The sequence below is a fragment of the Mustela nigripes genome, chromosome 5 (assembly GCF_022355385.1).
Source record: "Mustela nigripes isolate SB6536 chromosome 5, MUSNIG.SB6536, whole genome shotgun sequence".
Taxonomy (NCBI): Eukaryota; Metazoa; Chordata; class Mammalia; order Carnivora; family Mustelidae; genus Mustela; species Mustela nigripes.
In genome coordinates, this window is record NC_081561.1 from 101978865 (window position 1) to 101997704 (window position 18840).

Here is an 18840-nt window from a genome sequence, read left to right on the forward strand (position 1 = left end):
AGAAACCTATTATGCATCTGAATTTGAATTTAAAAACTTGCACCTGTACCTTATCTTATATCTATGTATTACTGAATTTTACAAGAACTATCTGGAGTAAGGACAGAATGTCTGAATCAAATCCTGGTTTTGATGCTCACCAGCTATATGTCCTTGAGCAACTTAACCACCTTATATGCATAAGATAGGAGTAAGCACTGTACCTAACTCTTGCGGTGATTCTTATTTTAAGTGAGGAAAAAAACAACCCTTAAGATACCATACTTTTAATACACTCTCATAGATGTAAGCCATTATTGTGCCTAAAATTTCCCACTTCCCAGTGCCCAAAATCTGTCTTTGATCAAAGGAAGACAGGCCCAAATACTTCTTCACCTCTTTCATCTTTTCCTGTTAGTTTTTCCTAATTCCCTATCATAACTAGTACAATGTTTTGACATTGGAGCAAACTCATCATATTCTATTTGTTGGCATAGCAGCATTTGCAATAACATAAAGTTTTCCAGAAAATTCTGTAAATTTTAACAAATGGGTGAGCAAGTAAAACAACAATATTTAAAGATAATGGAGGACCTGGGTGGCTCAGTCAGTTGAGCATCTGCCTGTGGCTTAGGTCATGATCCCAGTGTCCTGAGATTGAGCCCAGAATCAGGCTCCCTTCTTGGCAGGGAGTCTGCTTCTCCCTTTCCTTTTGCCTGCCACTCCCCCTGGTTGGGCTTTTTCTCTCTATCTCTCTCTCTCTCTATCAAACAAATAAAATCTTTAAAAAAAAATTTAGAGATAAGAACTTTTGGTACCATCCTTTGACATTTGAATCAAACTTAACCTTGTTCTTTTTCATTGTTTAAATCACATAAGCAGCACTTGTATTTCACAGATATTTTCCAGGACACTATATTGCTCGTACATTTAAATTTTAGTCAATATGTTAACAGAAACAGTCACATTTTGAGCATATCAGAATCAATATATTTTATGTGTGATGATAAAGGATTTTAGTGAAAAAGCAAGTTTTGTTTGGCTGAGTAACTTCTGGAAGAAGTTATGTTTCAATATTGGATTAGAAAGTTTTATAGCCAGAAGCAAACTCAGACCTGAAGAGAATAAACATCTTTCCCTGCCTCAGGAATGAAAACAAAACAGAACAACGAAAACATCCCAAAGGTAGTACCAAGGCCCATGTCCCAGGAGAAGGAACCTGTACGTTTCAGACAATTTAATTTAGGTAAGAACCAAATTGACAATTGACAATTGACAAACTTCAATATGAAAATGGTAGTTATTTTTGTAATGAAAAAGAGATATAGCTTATTTTTTACTTTCTATAACAGTAAGAAAGTTAAATATGTTTTATGGGACTATCCAGACACTTTCAGCTTTATACTTGTTAAATGTTTATGAAGCAAATATTAATGATAATATACTGGAAACAACTAACAAACCTTTTCTAAGAAAAATGAAGCTGTTGGATTCTTAAATGATTGTTACTGTCTCAATTTACTTGTTAACAATTGAGCAATTTATTCCTGTCCATCAAGAGAGGTGAGGTATATGAATATTATTATATAGTAATCCTGTGTTGATATTTATAATATCAAAGAATGCTAAAACAGAAAGTAGTTTATAACACTTCTAAGTCTGGCCACCTTTCTGAATTTAGATTTTATAGATTGGATCTCAAAATTGGAATGGGGTACAGAGATAAGATGCCAGAACAAACCTTTTAATTTTGCTATTTTTTTTTCATGATACATTAGTGATATCTTATAGAAATCTGAGATTTCCCAGAAAGTGGTACCAAACCTTGGAATATTAGAAAATTATGATACTATGATTTATTTCTTCACTCTTAATTAAAGAACTCAATTAATCAGTGTAGTTGTCAGGGAGAGAGAGAGAGAGATAGAAAGAAAGAGAGAGAATGATCTATTTTAGGGAATTGGTTCCCGTGATTCTGATAGAATCTGGCAAGTACAAACTCTGTGGGGTAGGCCAGTAGGCTGGACACACAGGGGAGAGATGATGTTGCACCTAGAATCTGAAGGTGGTCTGGAGAAGAAATTTTCTTTCTCAGGAAACCTCAGCTTTTTTCCAGTTAAGGCCTTCAACTGATGGGAGGTGATCTGCTTTATTCAGAATCTATTGATTTAAATGTTAACCTCATCTAAAAAAATACCTTCACAGTAACAAGTATTTGACCAATTTCTGGATCGTGTGGTCTAGCCAAATTGACAGATAAAATTAACCATCATGGGCACCAACGGTGAAACCAAATGGCCTATACAGAAGAGCCAAATGAAGAATACCTGATAAAGGATGAGTATGTGTGCTAAAAGAAAAAAAAAGTGTAAAATTCATGTGTGTGTGTATGCATGTGTGTTTATTCACACACATTAAAAATATGCCTGACATTAGAACAATGAACTGCAAAGTTGAGATAACTACTTAATCAATATCTGGCCATTTTGCTGTTACACATAAAGAAAACTATTTCAAAACAGTAAGATGTCAAATTGCATTTCTATTTCTTTCTTACCTGTTCCCTGAGTAGTGTACTATTTAGGGTACTGTGGGTAATTGATTGTAATTACTAATGTTTCTAATAATTCCTGATTACTCATAGGATGCTTGATCACATATTAATTGGCTACTCCTTTCTCAGACGTCCTTTAAGTTTCAATAACTGGGCACTAACAGTGTGAGCTGATATTCATGTTAGCAGCCTAGAGTTGACATTTTGTAGTCATTATCACAGATGGCAGGTATTGGAATTCTCTCTAAGAAAGTTAGGACATATTAAGGGAAGAATATAAACTTAAAGATCCTATTCTTTTTGTTGTTGTTGTTGTCTGTCATCAAGTTTAAATTATGGGGAAATGTACCTAAATATTTTTAGTCTAAATGGGGAATTTAAAAGGATCACTGTTGAGTGGGAGTTTCTACATGAAGATTCCAGAGAAGAAGCATTTACTTAGGGTGTGGAAAATGTAGCGCTCCTGTGTGTCTCCCATGCTACTACCACACTCACAGCACTTCTGACGCCAGATGTAGAGTTTTTCCCACCATCAAGCAACACTCTGACACCAGTGTTGTGTCCTACAATTTAACTCAATTCTGACATTATCTACTTGGAGATACATTGGATCCTGCAGGAGGACTTTGGCTACCTCCATTTTGACCTCAGTTTGTACTTTTTGAATTGTTACATTCTTTTCAGCTCATCTCTTTGTAAGGGCCCATTTAGCCAGAGCAGCTCCACCTTGATTGAACAGCCATTTTGTTGTTTATGCAGTAAAACTTAAGCTGACCCTGCCCCTCCCCACCCAGGGGAACTTACTTAAAAGCAAGTCCAGGAAACCAGTCCCAGGTAACAAAGCCCAAATACAAGGGTGGAACAGGTCAGGTGGAGATAACAGCACGAATGCAGGGATGAGTCAGGCCAGGTGGAGACACCCAATCAGTGGGGTGTGGATACTGTCTTCCGAGCTACCAAGGAGTGTGAGCCTCAACTTTTGGGCACCAATTCTGACCAAGGTGATAGGCTAGTTCAAATAGCTACTATGAGGTGAACTGTAATTCAATTGGCCACCCATGTGTGACCTAGCATGACTGTGCAGCTTTCTCTGTGTGTTGCAGTCTCATTGGCCACATGTGTGTGGCCAAGGCCCAACCACATGGCCTTTGCTCTATAAAAGTTAGTGTGTAAGGCAAGGAAGGGTCGCCCTCTCTGTAAGAGGTGTTCCCGACCAGTCGGTTTCATTCTCGATGCTTGGCGTGAAATAAAGCTTTGCTTGACCTTCCCTTTGTATCAGTCTCACTCCTTTGATTACAGACCTAACACTCCTTCCCTCCCTCTCTCTTTTTCTCTCTTTCTTTTCTTTCTCTTTCTTTGATTTTTTTAGATGATTTTTAAAAAAGATTTTATTTATTTATTTCTCAGAGAGAGAGAGATCACAAGTAGGCAGAGAGATAGGCAGAGAGAGGGGGAAGCAGGCTCCCCGCTGAGCAGAGAGCCCAATGTGGGGCTCGATCCCAGGACCCTGGGATCATGACCTGAGCTGAAGGCAGAGGCTTTAACCCACTGAGCCACCCAGGCACCCTAAGAATGCCTTTTTTCTTTTAAATCACTAAGACATTTATAAACTGAGGGACTCATGCCCTGTAGTACTACGATCTCTATTAGTTAACCATTTGTTTTTCCCTTCCTAGCTTTAGGGCAGCTGGAAGTGCCTGAGATGATACACAGGTCCAAACTGGAAGTATAGGGGGAGGGTTGCCTGTTGTCAGCATGCGCCTTGTCCTTAGCTTGCTTTCTGCTCCTTCATCACTCCTGCCTACTGATTATAAGAATCCTTGTGATTACACTAGACCCACTTGGAAAACCCAGGATAATCTCCCCATCCCAAGACCCTTAACTTAATCACATTGGCAACATTCATTTTAACATGTAAAGTAACATACTCACAGGTTTTTTGGATCTAAGACACAGTCATCTTCAGGGGTAATTATTCAGTTTATCACAGGGATTAAGAGGGCATGGATCATTATCCAATTTAACAGAGATAGAAACTGAAATAACAGGGGGTCACAGAGTTTTATGAAGTTCCACTCCAAGTTATTGGAAGAGAAGGGACTAACATCTGGAATTCTGGATTCTTAGATCATGGGAGTTCTTTTTGATCCATGTGGATGGAGTTCCTTGGACATGACCCAAGCTGGCACTTTCACTCTGATTACATTTCTGTGTAGGATAATCCAAGAAGTTAGTGACAAAGCTTAAAGTGCACTATTTTGTATTTAGTTGCTCCTCAGAGTCGTGAAGTTTGGACAGGGCACTGTTATCATTGAGACAAGTATAATACTGCCAATAAATTGCATGTCTAGGATCAGAATTGTGAGGGTCACTAAAGGGCATGAGAATATCTCACTTCTGACTTACCACCTTAATAAATATTTGAGTAACCAAGTAATTTTTGTTTTTGTGAGGTTACATGTAGACATTTCCTTAGACCAATCATGGACAAAAATTTGGGTTGACAATTACCAAGAACAACACAAAGATAATACAAGGGTCCACATAATCTAAATGTTTATTGACTATGTCCTACAACTTATTAAAGTTATAATTAGTAAAGTAAATGGTATTATAATAGGAACAGATTTATAAATGAATTGACCATTTATAAAGTTAATTATCCAATGGAGAACTAAGTACTACTCTGCCCTATGTATTATCTTACTGACTTTTGGATATTATAAATACTAAATAATACAATGCAAATACAGTGAAAATCAGTTACAAATGACAATGCTAATTTTGCAATACTGTATTGGAGAGCTGATTAAATGATAGGCAAGATCATTGACAAATTAGAATTGGAATAGTGAGACTGCTTAATATTGGTGAAGAGAAAAGTATAAGGATAATGACAAGATACAGGCTTCTACAGAGAAAGATTTGATTATTAAATAATTAATGGAGGTCCTTGGGGAAATTGATGACTATCTCAAATATTTTTGTACTTTTTATGATCCTGTTACAAAGACCAAATACAAAAATGAAGTATGTTTTTATTCAAAAAGTTCATAGATGATGCAATTGAATTCTTTTTAAATTTTGTTCAACCTAAGAATTTGGTAGAATTTCAGTTATATTTTGAATGTTACTGAATATAAAAATAGATACCATCTTAATTTGGTTTCATTTTAAGGTAACATTTATTATTTTTTAATTAATTATTTTCATCTTTATCTTAAACAATTTATTTTACATAGTATTTCCCCTACAAATGACCCTAAGATAATAAGGACTTTCTGTCTTTCAGAGTCTGTAGCCCACTTTTGTTGAGCAGGAAAGCATTTGAAGATTTCTAATTTTCATCAGTGTATGGTTACAATGCACAGCTTAAGGCTGTCAGTTTTGGGCAGTGTGTAGAAAGTTTTAAATAGGTAATTGGGACAGTGATATTTAGTTGAGCTTCCTGGGAAGACAGTTTTCTAACATACCTTCTTGGGTATTATTGGAAAAAAATACTTCCTTCATCACCACTTCCTCATCTCAGGGAGATCATATGATAGTTGTCTCTCTCTGCTTGACTTATTTCGCTACATGGGGGCTTAAGTGGGTAGGAGAAGAATAAATGAAACAAGATGGGATTGGGAGGGAGACAAACTATAAGTGACACAATCTCACAAAACAAACTGAGGGTTGCTGGGGGGAGGGGATTTGGGAGAAGGGGGTGGCATTATGGACATTGGGGAGGGTATGTGCTTTGGTGAGTGCTGTGAAGTGTGTAAACCTGGTGATTCACAGACCTGTACCCCTGGGGATAAAAATATATGTTTATAAAAAAAAATACTTCCTTCAGAGAATAGACAAATAGACCCCTAGAGTATTTACAGGAGCCAGAGAAAACCCTTAGAGATCTCTGAAGTGAGATAAAATGTGTGGCCACTTCTGACTGTCAGCCATAATGCCAGCATCATCAACATGAGGTTACTGCCTATGTTCTCCTCTAGGATTCTGATGGATTCCTGTCTCACCTTGAGGTCTTTTATACATTTTTGAGTTTATCTTTGTGTATGGTGTGAGAGAATGGTCGGGTTTCATTCTTCTACATATAGCTGTCCAATTTCCCAGCACCATTTATTGATGAGACTGTCTTTTTTCCACGGTATATTTTTTCCTATTTTGTCGAAGATTATTTGACCATAGAGTTGAGGATCCATATCTGGGCTCTCTACTTTGTTCCACTGGTCTATGTGTCTGTTCTTATGCAAGTACCATGCTGTCTTGGTGATCACAGCTTTGTAGTAAAGCTTGAAATCAGGTAACGTGATGCCGCCAGTTTTGTTTTTGTTTTTCAACATTTCCTTAGCGATTCGGGGTCTCTTCTGATTCCATAAAAATTTTAGGATTATTTACTCCAGCTCTTTGAAAAATACCAGTGGAATTTTGACTGGAATGGCATTAAAAGTATATCAAAATCTTCTGCACAGTAAAGGAAACAGTCAACAAAACAAAGAAGCAACCCACGAAATGGGAGAAAATATTTGCAAATGACAGTAGAGACAAAAGGTTGATGTTAGGATCTATAAAGGACTTCTCAAACTCAACACACACAAAACAGATTATCATATCAAGAAAATGGGCAGAAGATATGAGCAGACACTTCTCCAATCAAGACATACAAATGGCTATCAGACACATGAAAAAATGTTCATCATCACTAGCCATCAGGGAGATTCAAATTAAAACCACATTGATTCACAGACCTGTACCCCTGGGGATAAAAATATATTTTTATAAAAAATAAAAAATTAATAAAAAAAAAGGAAAAAAAAAAACACATTGAGATACCACCTTACACCAGTTAGAGTGGCCAAAATTAGCAAGACAGGAAACAACGTGTGTTGGAGAGGATGTGGAGAAAGGGGAACTCTCTTACACTGTTGGTGGGAATGCAAGTTGGTGCAGCCTCTTTGGAGAACAGTGTGGAGATTCCTCAAGAAATTAAAAATAGAGCTTCCCTATGACCCTGCAATTGCACTACTGGGTATTTACCCCAAAGATACAGATGTCGTGAAAAGAAGGGCCATCTGTACCCCAATGTTTATAGCAGCAATGGCCATGGTTGCCAAGCTGTGGAAAGAACCAAGATGCCCTTCAACAGATGAATGGATAAGGAGAATGTGGTCCATGGAGTATTATACTTCCATCAGAAAGGATGAATATCCAACTTTTGTAGCAATATGGATTAGACTGGAAGAGATTATGCTGAGTGAAATAAGTCAAGCAGAGAGAGTCAATTATCATATGGTTTCACTTATTTGTGGAGCATAACAAATAACATGGAGGACATAGGGAGATGGAGAGGAGAAGGGAGTTGAGGGAAATTTGAAGGAGGGGTGAACCATGAGAGACTCTGGACTCTGAAAAACAATCTTAGAGTTTTGAAGGGGTGGGGGGTGGGAGGTTGGGGGAGCCAGGTGGTGGGTATTAAGGAGGGCACGGATTGCATGGAGCGCTGGGTGTGGTGCAAAACCAATGAATTCTGTTATGCTGAAAAGAAATTAAAAAATAATCTTATAAAAAGAGTAATTTTAGGTTCATAAAACAGAAACAGTTGAATTGGGTGAACACTTGATTATTTGGAACTTTCTATAGTAATGTTCTAGCAAGAAAAACTTTTATTTATTTTTATTTTTTTAAAGATTTTATTTATTTATTTGAGAGAGAGAGAGAGAGCACGATCAGGGTGGGAGAGGATCAGAGGGAGAGAGAAGCTGACTCTCTGCTGAGCAGGGAACCCAGCTCCAGGTTCTATCCCAGGATACTCAGACCATGACCTGAGCTGCAGGAGGATGCTTAACCAACTGAAATGAATCTGTGAATTTGAATAATTTCGTGTCAGGGTTTCACAGGTGACTTACTTTTTCTTTCTCAGTATCTGGACACATTCACCTTCTTTCAAATTATAAAGCAACAACTTGTACATAGGAACCTAAATCTCATTCCAATAATTTAGCAATGTTTACCTCCTGAAGAGAAGGAAATAAAATCAGATGGTGTCCTATTATTATTTCCAGATTAACAAGTTATTCTGATTGATTATATGTAGATTATATTAAAGGAAGACCATATAACAGTTGAGAGCCTAGGGGCCCATGCTGCAATAAAATTCTGAGTGAAAAAGCTGCTATAATTTACTACAATTTCCCGAATATCTATGGTGTATTAGGTTTTTGCTAGATATTTTACATGTAATCTTTATACCAAATATGTGAGACTTTTTTTCCTTTTTACTAAAGAGTGAATTAAGCTTAGTAATTTTCCCTCTATCACAGAAAGAAAAACCCATAAATGGCAGAAACCCAGAAGTTAAACTCATGTTTAACTCAGTGAGACTCTAAAGTAATCTGATATGTCCTGGGGCTTTCATAGTTCTGCAAAAAATACACTCAGCTTGGGATTTGGAAGAGTGAGTCAAAAGGGACCATTCTTTGACTGGTAGAACCTGTGTTGGCATTTGTACATAGAGTCCTCTTTCAACAGACTCATCTGTAGACATGGTGGACCACAAAATCTTACTGACTCAGCTGTAGTGATGTAGTAGGTTTGCACTTTCATAAAGTACAGAATGTCTCTAGACAGATGACTGAATTATCCCTCCCCCTCAATTAGGCCTTTTACATGTGGTGCTCTGTCAGCCTGTCTGCCTCTCTGTTCAAAGTAGAGAGGAGGTTACCCATGTACTATGTTTAGCTTGGATCTGGCAGAGTAAAAAAAGCCAAATAATCCTGGAAAATACACAGACCACTATGTTTGCATTAGATCCAACTGTTGTTTGAGCCTATATAAACAGACTTTTCTTTGTTGGATATAATTTGAGTTCATATGCTATAGTGTTCTGTTCTTACCTGTACCTCACGTAACTGCCGCTGTGGATCCTTTGGAGAACAATGGTATCTGTTTCTGAGTGGTGTGGACTTGATACTGATGGCGACTGTCTCCCTGATTTTGTTAATAAATGCTGTGAGGAGCATATCAAGGGACCATTAAATCATACCTACCTCATGTACACAGTGTGTGGATGGAAGCTAAGTATCGTTTTTAAATCTAACACCTAGGAGTCAGCACCCTGGCATTGTATGTACTGGGACTTTCTCCATTGGTATCACCATTCCAGACACTGCTTCTGTCCTCATCTTCACAGGCCCCTTGACAAATCCAGAAGCAGACTGAAGCAGGTTACAAGCAAGGAACATACAGATCAATAAAAGCACTCAATTGGCATGGCTGGAGACTCATATTTCCATTACAGAATTAGCAATAATTAGTTATGTGAACTTGAATGAGTTGCCTAATTTCACTGAACCTTAGTGTCTTCATCTAAAAATGAGAGACTCAGCTAATTAACACAGAAGGCTCCTTCCAGCTCTGACATCCACTAGTTCTACTGACAAATGGCTAGGAAACATCAATGATTTCTCAATAAAACTTAGATACTTAAGAGATATTTTAGGCTTTCCTTTGGTAAAGCAGAGAGGGCAAACTACCAAAACAGGAACATCCTGAGACTGGGCTCTAAAGAATGGGGTGAACAGGTACTTCTTAATGCCCCATACCTGTCTTGTAGTCTCTGCCATTACTATGGTTTTTCTTTCCTTGCCTGCATAGAGCATCCAGCCTGCTACTCAGTATTGCTTTACTAGCCCTCTTCCTTGCCAATGCCTCTACTGTTTTGTTAATCACTCCCCCAGACTATGGCAGTAACCATCCAACTAGGCTCTAACTTTTAGGCTCTTAAAACTCCAGTGAATTTTAGAACTTTCTTCCAGGTTAGATTTTTTTTTTTTTTTTTTGACATTGAGAGAAAGTGTGTGAGTGCCCATGAGTGTGGGCAGAGGGAGAGGGAGAGAGAATCTTAGGCAGGCTTCACTCCCAGTGTGGAGCCTGATGCAGGGGTCAGTCTCATGACCTGAATGAACTGAGATCAAGAGTCAGATGCTTAACTGACTGAGCCACCCAGGTTAAGATTCTTGAAGCAAAATCTGTTCATGTACCTGTCCTATAACAAAATTGAACTAAATAAAATCACCAAAAGTTAATTCACACTGACAACAGAATTGAAGCAAACTGTATTTACCTTCATAATTTGGCTCAAGTATTATTTTCCAAAAATAATTTTCATTACTCTTCACACAATATATGTTCCAGAAAACTGCCTTCATGGAGTTTCCTACTGATGTAACTTGATGTAGTGGATGCTTCTGTTATTTCTGAGAAAGTTTCTAGAACTTTTCAATTATGTCTTTCCAAATCTCTGGACACCAAGTCATATCCATCCTTCAAGATTTGGGTCAAATATCACCGCATCCTGAAAGTTCTTCATAATACTCCATTTGGAAATATTATCTTCATTTAATGTTCCATAGTATACTTATCATATTAATATATCTCTATTTCTCTTTTATATTCATATGGCCTTAAAGTTATAATTGTTCAATAAACATTTAATAGGTTCATAGTCTACACTTAAGTAGTCACGGACAAGTCATTATCCACTTCAGTATCATATTAAGATTCTAAATGGGTGGGCGCCTGGGTGGCTCAGTTGGTTGGATGACTGCCTTTGGCTCAGGTCATGATCCTGGAGTCCCGGGATCGAGTCCCACATCGGGCTCCCAGCTCCATGGGGAGTCTGATTCTCCTTCTGACCTTCTCCTCGCTCATGTTCTCTCTCACTGTCTCTCTCTCAAATAAATAAATAAAATCTTTAAAAAAAAATAACCTTTAAAAAAAAAAGATTCTAAATGGGAAGGATTAGAACAGAGAAACAGAAACCAGAAGGAGTATATTAGAATACTTGGAAAAGGGGATTTTAAATGTATACCTGTTTTGATTTTCTTTGTGGACATAATATACAACTAATTTTGAAATTACAACTAACTATAAAAGAATACTTGATACTTGATGCTCAGTTCACCACCTGAACTGAGAACAAGAGTCAGATGCTTAACTGACTAAACCACCCAAGTGCCCCAATATTTTGATTTTTATTAAAATAACTTATAACTTCAAAAATTAAGGATTATTATGTTTATTTATTATTAATGTATTTTGCTGTTAATACTGGATTTAAAATTTCACAGGTTTCAAGTTACCTTTTTGTATAGTAATATCAACAGGGCTTATGCTGACCACAAATGCCACTTTCAGTAAGAAGCCTCTCCTGACCCCAAGCAAGGTATGTTTTTACTATGCCTTGGAATCCTTTGTCTTTCTTTAATTATACTAGCCACAATCAGCTACAGACAGGAAGAGGTTATGTTCTCGTCTTCCCCATTATATTTTGTCCTTATTCACCTTTTTTTATTTTCCAGCCACGAACTAAAATTATTCTTTACACAGAGAAAGAAACAACAACAATAATCATAATAATAAGTGGTACATTGAACTGTAGTTCTTAAAAGGAAGCTTGTTTTTTTGTTTTTATAAAACTTTAAGGTCCTAAATAGTTGCTAAAATCTGAGAACTTCTCTTTGTTGCTCATCGGATCATTTTATTGTTTGTTTCATTTCTTAGCTGAATGATCATTTTCCTTCATCTTCAAAAAGCTTCTCTGTTTCATAGCACATGGAATATGTATTAAGTTGCCTACTTTTGTTTCTGTTTGTCTTGGCACATTGATTTTCTAATTCATTTAGCTAATATATGTTATCCCATCCAGGTTCATCCAATACATGTGTGGTCTATTCTGATGTTGCTTTGGAAGTAAACAATACATTTGCACTATTCCTGGTAAGAGTTTCAAAAAAAAAAAAAAAGGAAAGAAAGAAAATATACATATTTTAATATTGTTAACTTGTGTTTTCAAAATTTATGATTATATTTTTTGGTGGGAAAGATTGTGTTTATGTGGATTGAGACAAAGGGAATATATATCAGAGGGAGTTTGTTTGAGCACACCAGTAACTACATTTCCTTAAAGGGTGATTCATTTTTTCCTGAAACAATTTATTTTGCTTCTCTGCAATTAAAATTTTCTTTTCATGAGAACAATGGAAATGTGTACCAGGAAAAAAATTAAAACTACTAGCAGTATAAGTACTGTTTGGGGATTAAACTTGGAATTTAAAGTTTTATTACACAATCTTAATTGAGTAAAACCTTTGAGCACTTGCATGTTTTTATCATAAGAAAGATCTTTTTCTTCAAATTGAGGAATTAGGGTGATTTTTTTTTCTTGTTTTTTCCTCTGAGATGAAAGAAATGAGTCATAAATGAAAATGAGATTGAAAAATTACCAATAAGATGTTAATTGCTTTTTTAACAGATTTTATTTATTTATTTATTTATTTGAGAGAGAGAGTGTGTGTGCATGGTAAGGGGCGGGGGGTAGGAAAGAGGGAAAGGGAGAGAGAGAGAATATCAAACAGACTCCGTGCTGAGCATGGAGTCTAACATGGGACTCGATCTCACAACCCTGAGATCATGACCTAAGTCAAAATCAAGAATTGGACTCTTAACTGATTGAGCCACCCAGGCACCCCAAGATATTAGTTTCTTTAATGTTGCTTGTCAGAAAAGAAGAATATATAATCTCCTGGGTAATAATACAAAATGGGCTCAAACCATATGCCTAAAGTAGTATATTTCTGCATCCACAGCCTCCGTAGCAGAGAGGTAACATTCTTACTTCATTCCACAGCTAAATGGTTGAGTTCCTAAGGGCTCTTCACACTACAGTTTCTAAACTGTAGTCACTATGCAGTATCTAACCTCTTTGGGTCCTAGGGACTGGAGAAGGCAAACTATAAATCAATTAAGGAGTAAATCTGCCTGCTGTCATTGTTGATAATGTTTATCATGAGAACAACAATGTCCCAGCCAAAATTGCATTCTCCATATTTGTTTTCAAAACCTTAGACCTTTTGGACTGTAGACCAGAAAGGAAGAATGTCTTCACTTATTGCCTGGTCTGTAAAGCAGTTATCGATTTATACCCAGATATTCATAAAATCTGCAGTGTAGTTGTATCTTTTTCTGTCTCTCAACCCTCTTGTAGAATTCCAAAGTCTCTTGTGGAAACATTTCTTTCAACGTTTATGTTTGTCAATATTTACTCTGTACCTTTTGTGCATGGGTGTGTGCCTACAGGTATTTTGCTGTGGTGGTGGTAGATTATGCTTCAAACACCCTTCTACTCATGACCTTTAGGATGTGAGTTATCCTTATTGACTTTAGCATCAATAATGTGTTAGTCACTATGAAGCAGACGAGTCATATATGCTTAGTGAGGGGGCTCTGCTTCTTGCTGCAGATTTATGGGTTTAACTGGGTCAAGGGCTTTGTCTCCTGTTTCTATTATCATTTTTTGGACCAGTGCACTCACCTAGGTATATTTTTCTAATGACAGTGATAAAAATACAAGAGTCAGGCAAGATTTCTTCTCCATTCCATTGCTGAAGTAAATTACATGCCAAGTCCATAGTCAAATGATGGAAATATATGCTTTGTCAATTGGATTTCATCTTTTGCAAAACAGCTATTCAAATTTTCCCCCTCATTTCTAGTGGAGTGTCTGTTTTCTTTTCTGCCTGAATTTTAGGAATATTTTGTATTTTTGCTCAGAATCTATTCTTACACTTTCACCAAGGTTTAACTCCCAGACAATTTTATGTTTCTAACTAAACAAAAGCTATCTTTTGTTTACATTAAGGTGCTCTTATCCATCCCTTAAAACAAAATACTCAAAGTCACCATTATCACTAGTTTTCTGTCTCCAAGTGACATCATTTTCCTCATTTTTTTCCACACTGCTGGATTTATTTTGCTGTGAAATGAGGAACTCCTTGATCAAATCAGTGATGTTTGGATTATAGTGATGATGCAAAAGGCATTCCATGAGTCCATGAATGATTAATTTAGCACAGTCTAATCCATATGAAAGACAAATACATATCCAATATAAGTGTGAGTACTGGCAAAGACAAACTACTGCCCTCTCTTTAATGGAAATGAGTCCATGTAAACAACTTATCCCCAGGTTGTTGGCTGATTCTCACAGTGACTGAACCCATACTAGGTGTTCACATTGACCTCTTTGTTAATCTGGTTGGTCATTAATCAGTGACAATACCTAGATTAGCTTGGTGAGAGGATATCCATTATTTCAGACTGTTCATCAACTCCATCACAACTACCATGACTAATTTGTACCTGGACCCATTAAATAAGTATGGTAAGTGAAGATAAAAAGAAAAGACTTAGAGCCATAGGAAAAGCCATATTTTCCACCTGGTATTTTTTTTTTATACAGTTTGGTAGACTTTCACATTGGGCTTTAAATTCTATATTCATCCTGAGAGGTCCATTCACAGAGAGAAAACATTATCTTCAAATTCTATTTCTACTCTGAGAGGTCTGTTTAAAGATCTCTTTATCACTAGTCTTCCTATTTTGTTCTTTCCACATCCCAGACGAATCTGACAACCCATTAGCATTGGCTGTGAATTGGTGCAGGACTTTAAATTCTGTTATCTATTTTTCTGGTAAGAATGGGCAGTCCCACGTATTGCCCAAAATTCGCCTGCTGCAAGGATTTTCCCTCACCACTCTTTCTCAAGTCAACTGAATAGGCTGTAATGCAACAGTATTTCATTAGTTCTTGTGCTACTATATTATGGAGAACTGCCTGTAGAGCAAGTTTGATTTTTTTCTTCCTTTGTCACCTGATAGTAGGTAATCACATGAAGCTGTAAGTCGGGTCTGAGAAAGGGTTAGAAACGCAATAGGAAGGAGCATGATGAGAATCTGATCTATCTGCTCAAAAAACATACTTGTATCTTCTGATCTGTTAAAACAATATCATATAGGTCCTTCTGTTTAATGATACTGATGCTGTGTTCACTTATCTCATGGTTCATTGTTCATTTATCTCATGGCTACTTTATTATAAACATCTAGTTCATTCTAAGAAGACAATATAGAATTGTGATTTTGATTTCATGCCAGATTTTTACTTCTTTGATCTTTAGTCTCTACTGAGTTTGCTATCAATCAAGTAACTGCTTCTCCAAAGGGAATTGTTATCCACATGAGAAGTAGTTTTCCCCCAAACATTTGAGGTATATACTGATTTTTCTATTCGGGTCAACTACTGCTGCCAAGAAAGCATCTTGATTTGCTACAAATACTTTGATTATCATTGATTCTACTGGGTTACAGGACTTATGTGGAAAAACTAATCATATCACAGCTTGAATCTATGGGAAAGCAGTCTCTTGCTCTGGGATTTGCTCACAACTAACTGATTTATGTGTTAAGTTATATGTGAAAATGCCACAGACTAGTGTGGTTTATGTTGCTTTCTAAATCTAAACAAGTCTACTCTATGTTGTACTTTCAATAACTCGTAGATATTAATGGGTACACTTGCTGGCTTTTTTCTTAGAGCAGATATCCACAGATATCACAGACCACTGAATCTCTAGAAATTTCACTGATATACCAGTGGCTTAATTTTCAGGGAGTTTATCTTCCAATTTTTGACATTCTTGACATAAGGCATCTTGACATCTAGGGTATCTGGTACTTCCCATTCACAGGTGCAATCATAATGTCATCAGTGTCATGGATCAACATGATGTTCTTTGGAACATTATAAAGTTGATGTCTCTGTGGACTACATTATGACATAAAGCAGGAGAACTAATTTAGCACTCAGGGGAGACAATAAGGGTGTCCCTACTAGGTAAAAATCAAATTACTTCAGACATACCTTGCTAATGGAGAAAAGTTTATTTGCCGGCGCCATGCCACAAGCTATGGTGATTTGCTGCAGTAAAGATACACATCTGGAAGAAAGCTGCAGCTAGATTCAGTCTTTTGATTACATTAATAATAACCTAGAGTCATAGATACATCCAACTTTTGCATTGGCCAAACTGGCCAATTTAAACAAGAATGAGCTATAGATCATCACCTCTGCATCTTTCAAATCATTGATGATTAAAGTAATCTCTGTAATTCATTCCGAAATGAAGTACTGGATTTGATTTAGTATTTTCCTAGGGAGGAATAAATTTAGGAGCTTCCACTTGGTATTTCAACAATATTAGCCCTTAGTCCATGATGAGTCAGGAAGCCAGTTTGTGGATTTTTCCCCCCATTTGCTGAGTCCAGCTATTTCGACTATAAATATAGGAATTGACATGTGGGAATGCTACAGGATGTGTTCATTGATTAACTGGGCCCCATGTAAGAGACTCAGGCTAAAGTTCCTTTTATCAATGGCCTAACTTTCATATGGACTACAAGTACTATTTTGTTTCCCCAAATTCACATTAATTCAGAGCCAGAGTCCCTAAAGTCTGGTTGTTGCTCTTTTCCAAGTTCACAGTCAGCATATGTAAATAGCTTCAGAGAACTTTGAAAACATCTTGGAGAAATATTTTATATATATATATATATATATATATATAATTAGTTTGCTCTTGTTAAGGTAACAAATTACCACAAACTCAGTGGCTTAAACCAACACGTACATATTATCTTATATTTCTGTAGGTGAGAAGGCTGATACAGGTCTCACTAGGCAGAAATCAAGGTAGGGTTATGTTCCTTTCTAACAGCTTTAGGGGAAAAATCTTTCCTTGCCTTTTGCAACTCTAGAGGCTGTCCACATTCTTGGCTTCTGAGTCCCTTCCTCCATCTTCAAAGCCAGCAGCATTACAACTATCTGGCCATTCTTCCTAGCTACATCTCCCTCTAACTCTTGACTCTCTGTCGGCCTCCTCACTCTGCCTCCTTCTTCGACTTCAAGACTGTTGTAACTACATTGGATTCATCTGGATAAAGCAGAAAAATCTCCCTGTTTTAAGGTCAGCTGATTAACAGTCTTAACTCCATTTTGTCATGTAATATAACAGGTTTCATGGATCTTTGGGGGAATCATTATTCTGGCTACCACAATACTATGACCTTATTGCAGAGGACATTACTCTCCTTCTAAAAAGACCAGACTCTCCTTCTAAAAAGGACTGCTAACGGGGTGAGAAAGCCATGCCTTTCTATGTAAGCCATGACTTTCTATGTCAATAGTTCAAATTAAGTGCCTTCTCACTGTGCCTAGGGACTTTTTGGTTATATAGATGAAGTAATACTTTAGTAAACTGGGGGCTGGGAGGAGGAAACTTTTTTATTGACTTACTGCACTCACTAGGATTTCCAATAAAATATGCAAAAGTACAAGCAGTGTGCATTCTTATGTTTTCACTGTTGCAAAGTTTTCAACATTTCACCATTAAGCATGATGTATGCTATGGGTTATAGTGTCTCTGTATTTCTTTTATTTCAATTTTATTAAAGCATAATTTATACACAAAACCAGAACATATCTGATACAATTTGATGTGTTAGGACACATACATATATACCTGTGATATCATTACCACAATCAACATAATAAATATATCAATCACCTCTGAAAGTTTCCTTTTGTCCCTTTGCTCTGTGTGTGTGTTAAGGGCAAAAACACTTACCAAGAGTTCTATCCTCTTTACGAATTCTAAAGCACACAAAACTGTATTGTTAACTATAGGTACTGTATTTTGCAGCAGGTATTTAAAAATCATCTTGTATAACTATAACTTTATACATACTGAATAACTCCCTCATCTCCCCCTCCTCCCAGCCCCCAGGAACCACTATTCTATTTTCTTGTAAGTTTGTTGGCTTTAGATTCCTCTCATAAGTGGAATCATGCAGTGATGGTCCTTCTGTGATTGACTTATTTCACAAAGCATGTCTTCTAGGTCAATCTGTGATGTTGCAAATGGTACATTTTCCTCCTTTTTAAAGGCTGAATGATATCCTGTTGTATGTACATACCACATTTTCTTTATCCATTCATTTTTTATAGATATTTGTGGCTTTCCATATTTTGGCTGTCATGAATAATGCTACCATGAATATCGGAAACCAGGATCTCTTTGAAATTCATATTTTAATAGTTTTAATACTTTCAGATATATACCCAGGAGGGAGAATGCGGGATCATATGATGGTTCCATTTTTTATTTTTGAGGAGCCTCCATACTGTTATCCACATCGGCCGCATCATTTTACATTCCCATGAACAGTGCACAGCTGCTCCAATTGTTCCACTTTGTTGCCAACACTTGTTATCTTTTGTTTATGTTTTGTTTTTGATAATTACCATCATAACGGGTATGAGATGATGTCTTGTTGTGGTTTTGATTTGTGTTTTCCTAATGATTAGTGATGGTCTAAATCTTTTCATATACTTGTTGGTCATTTGTATGTCTTCTTTG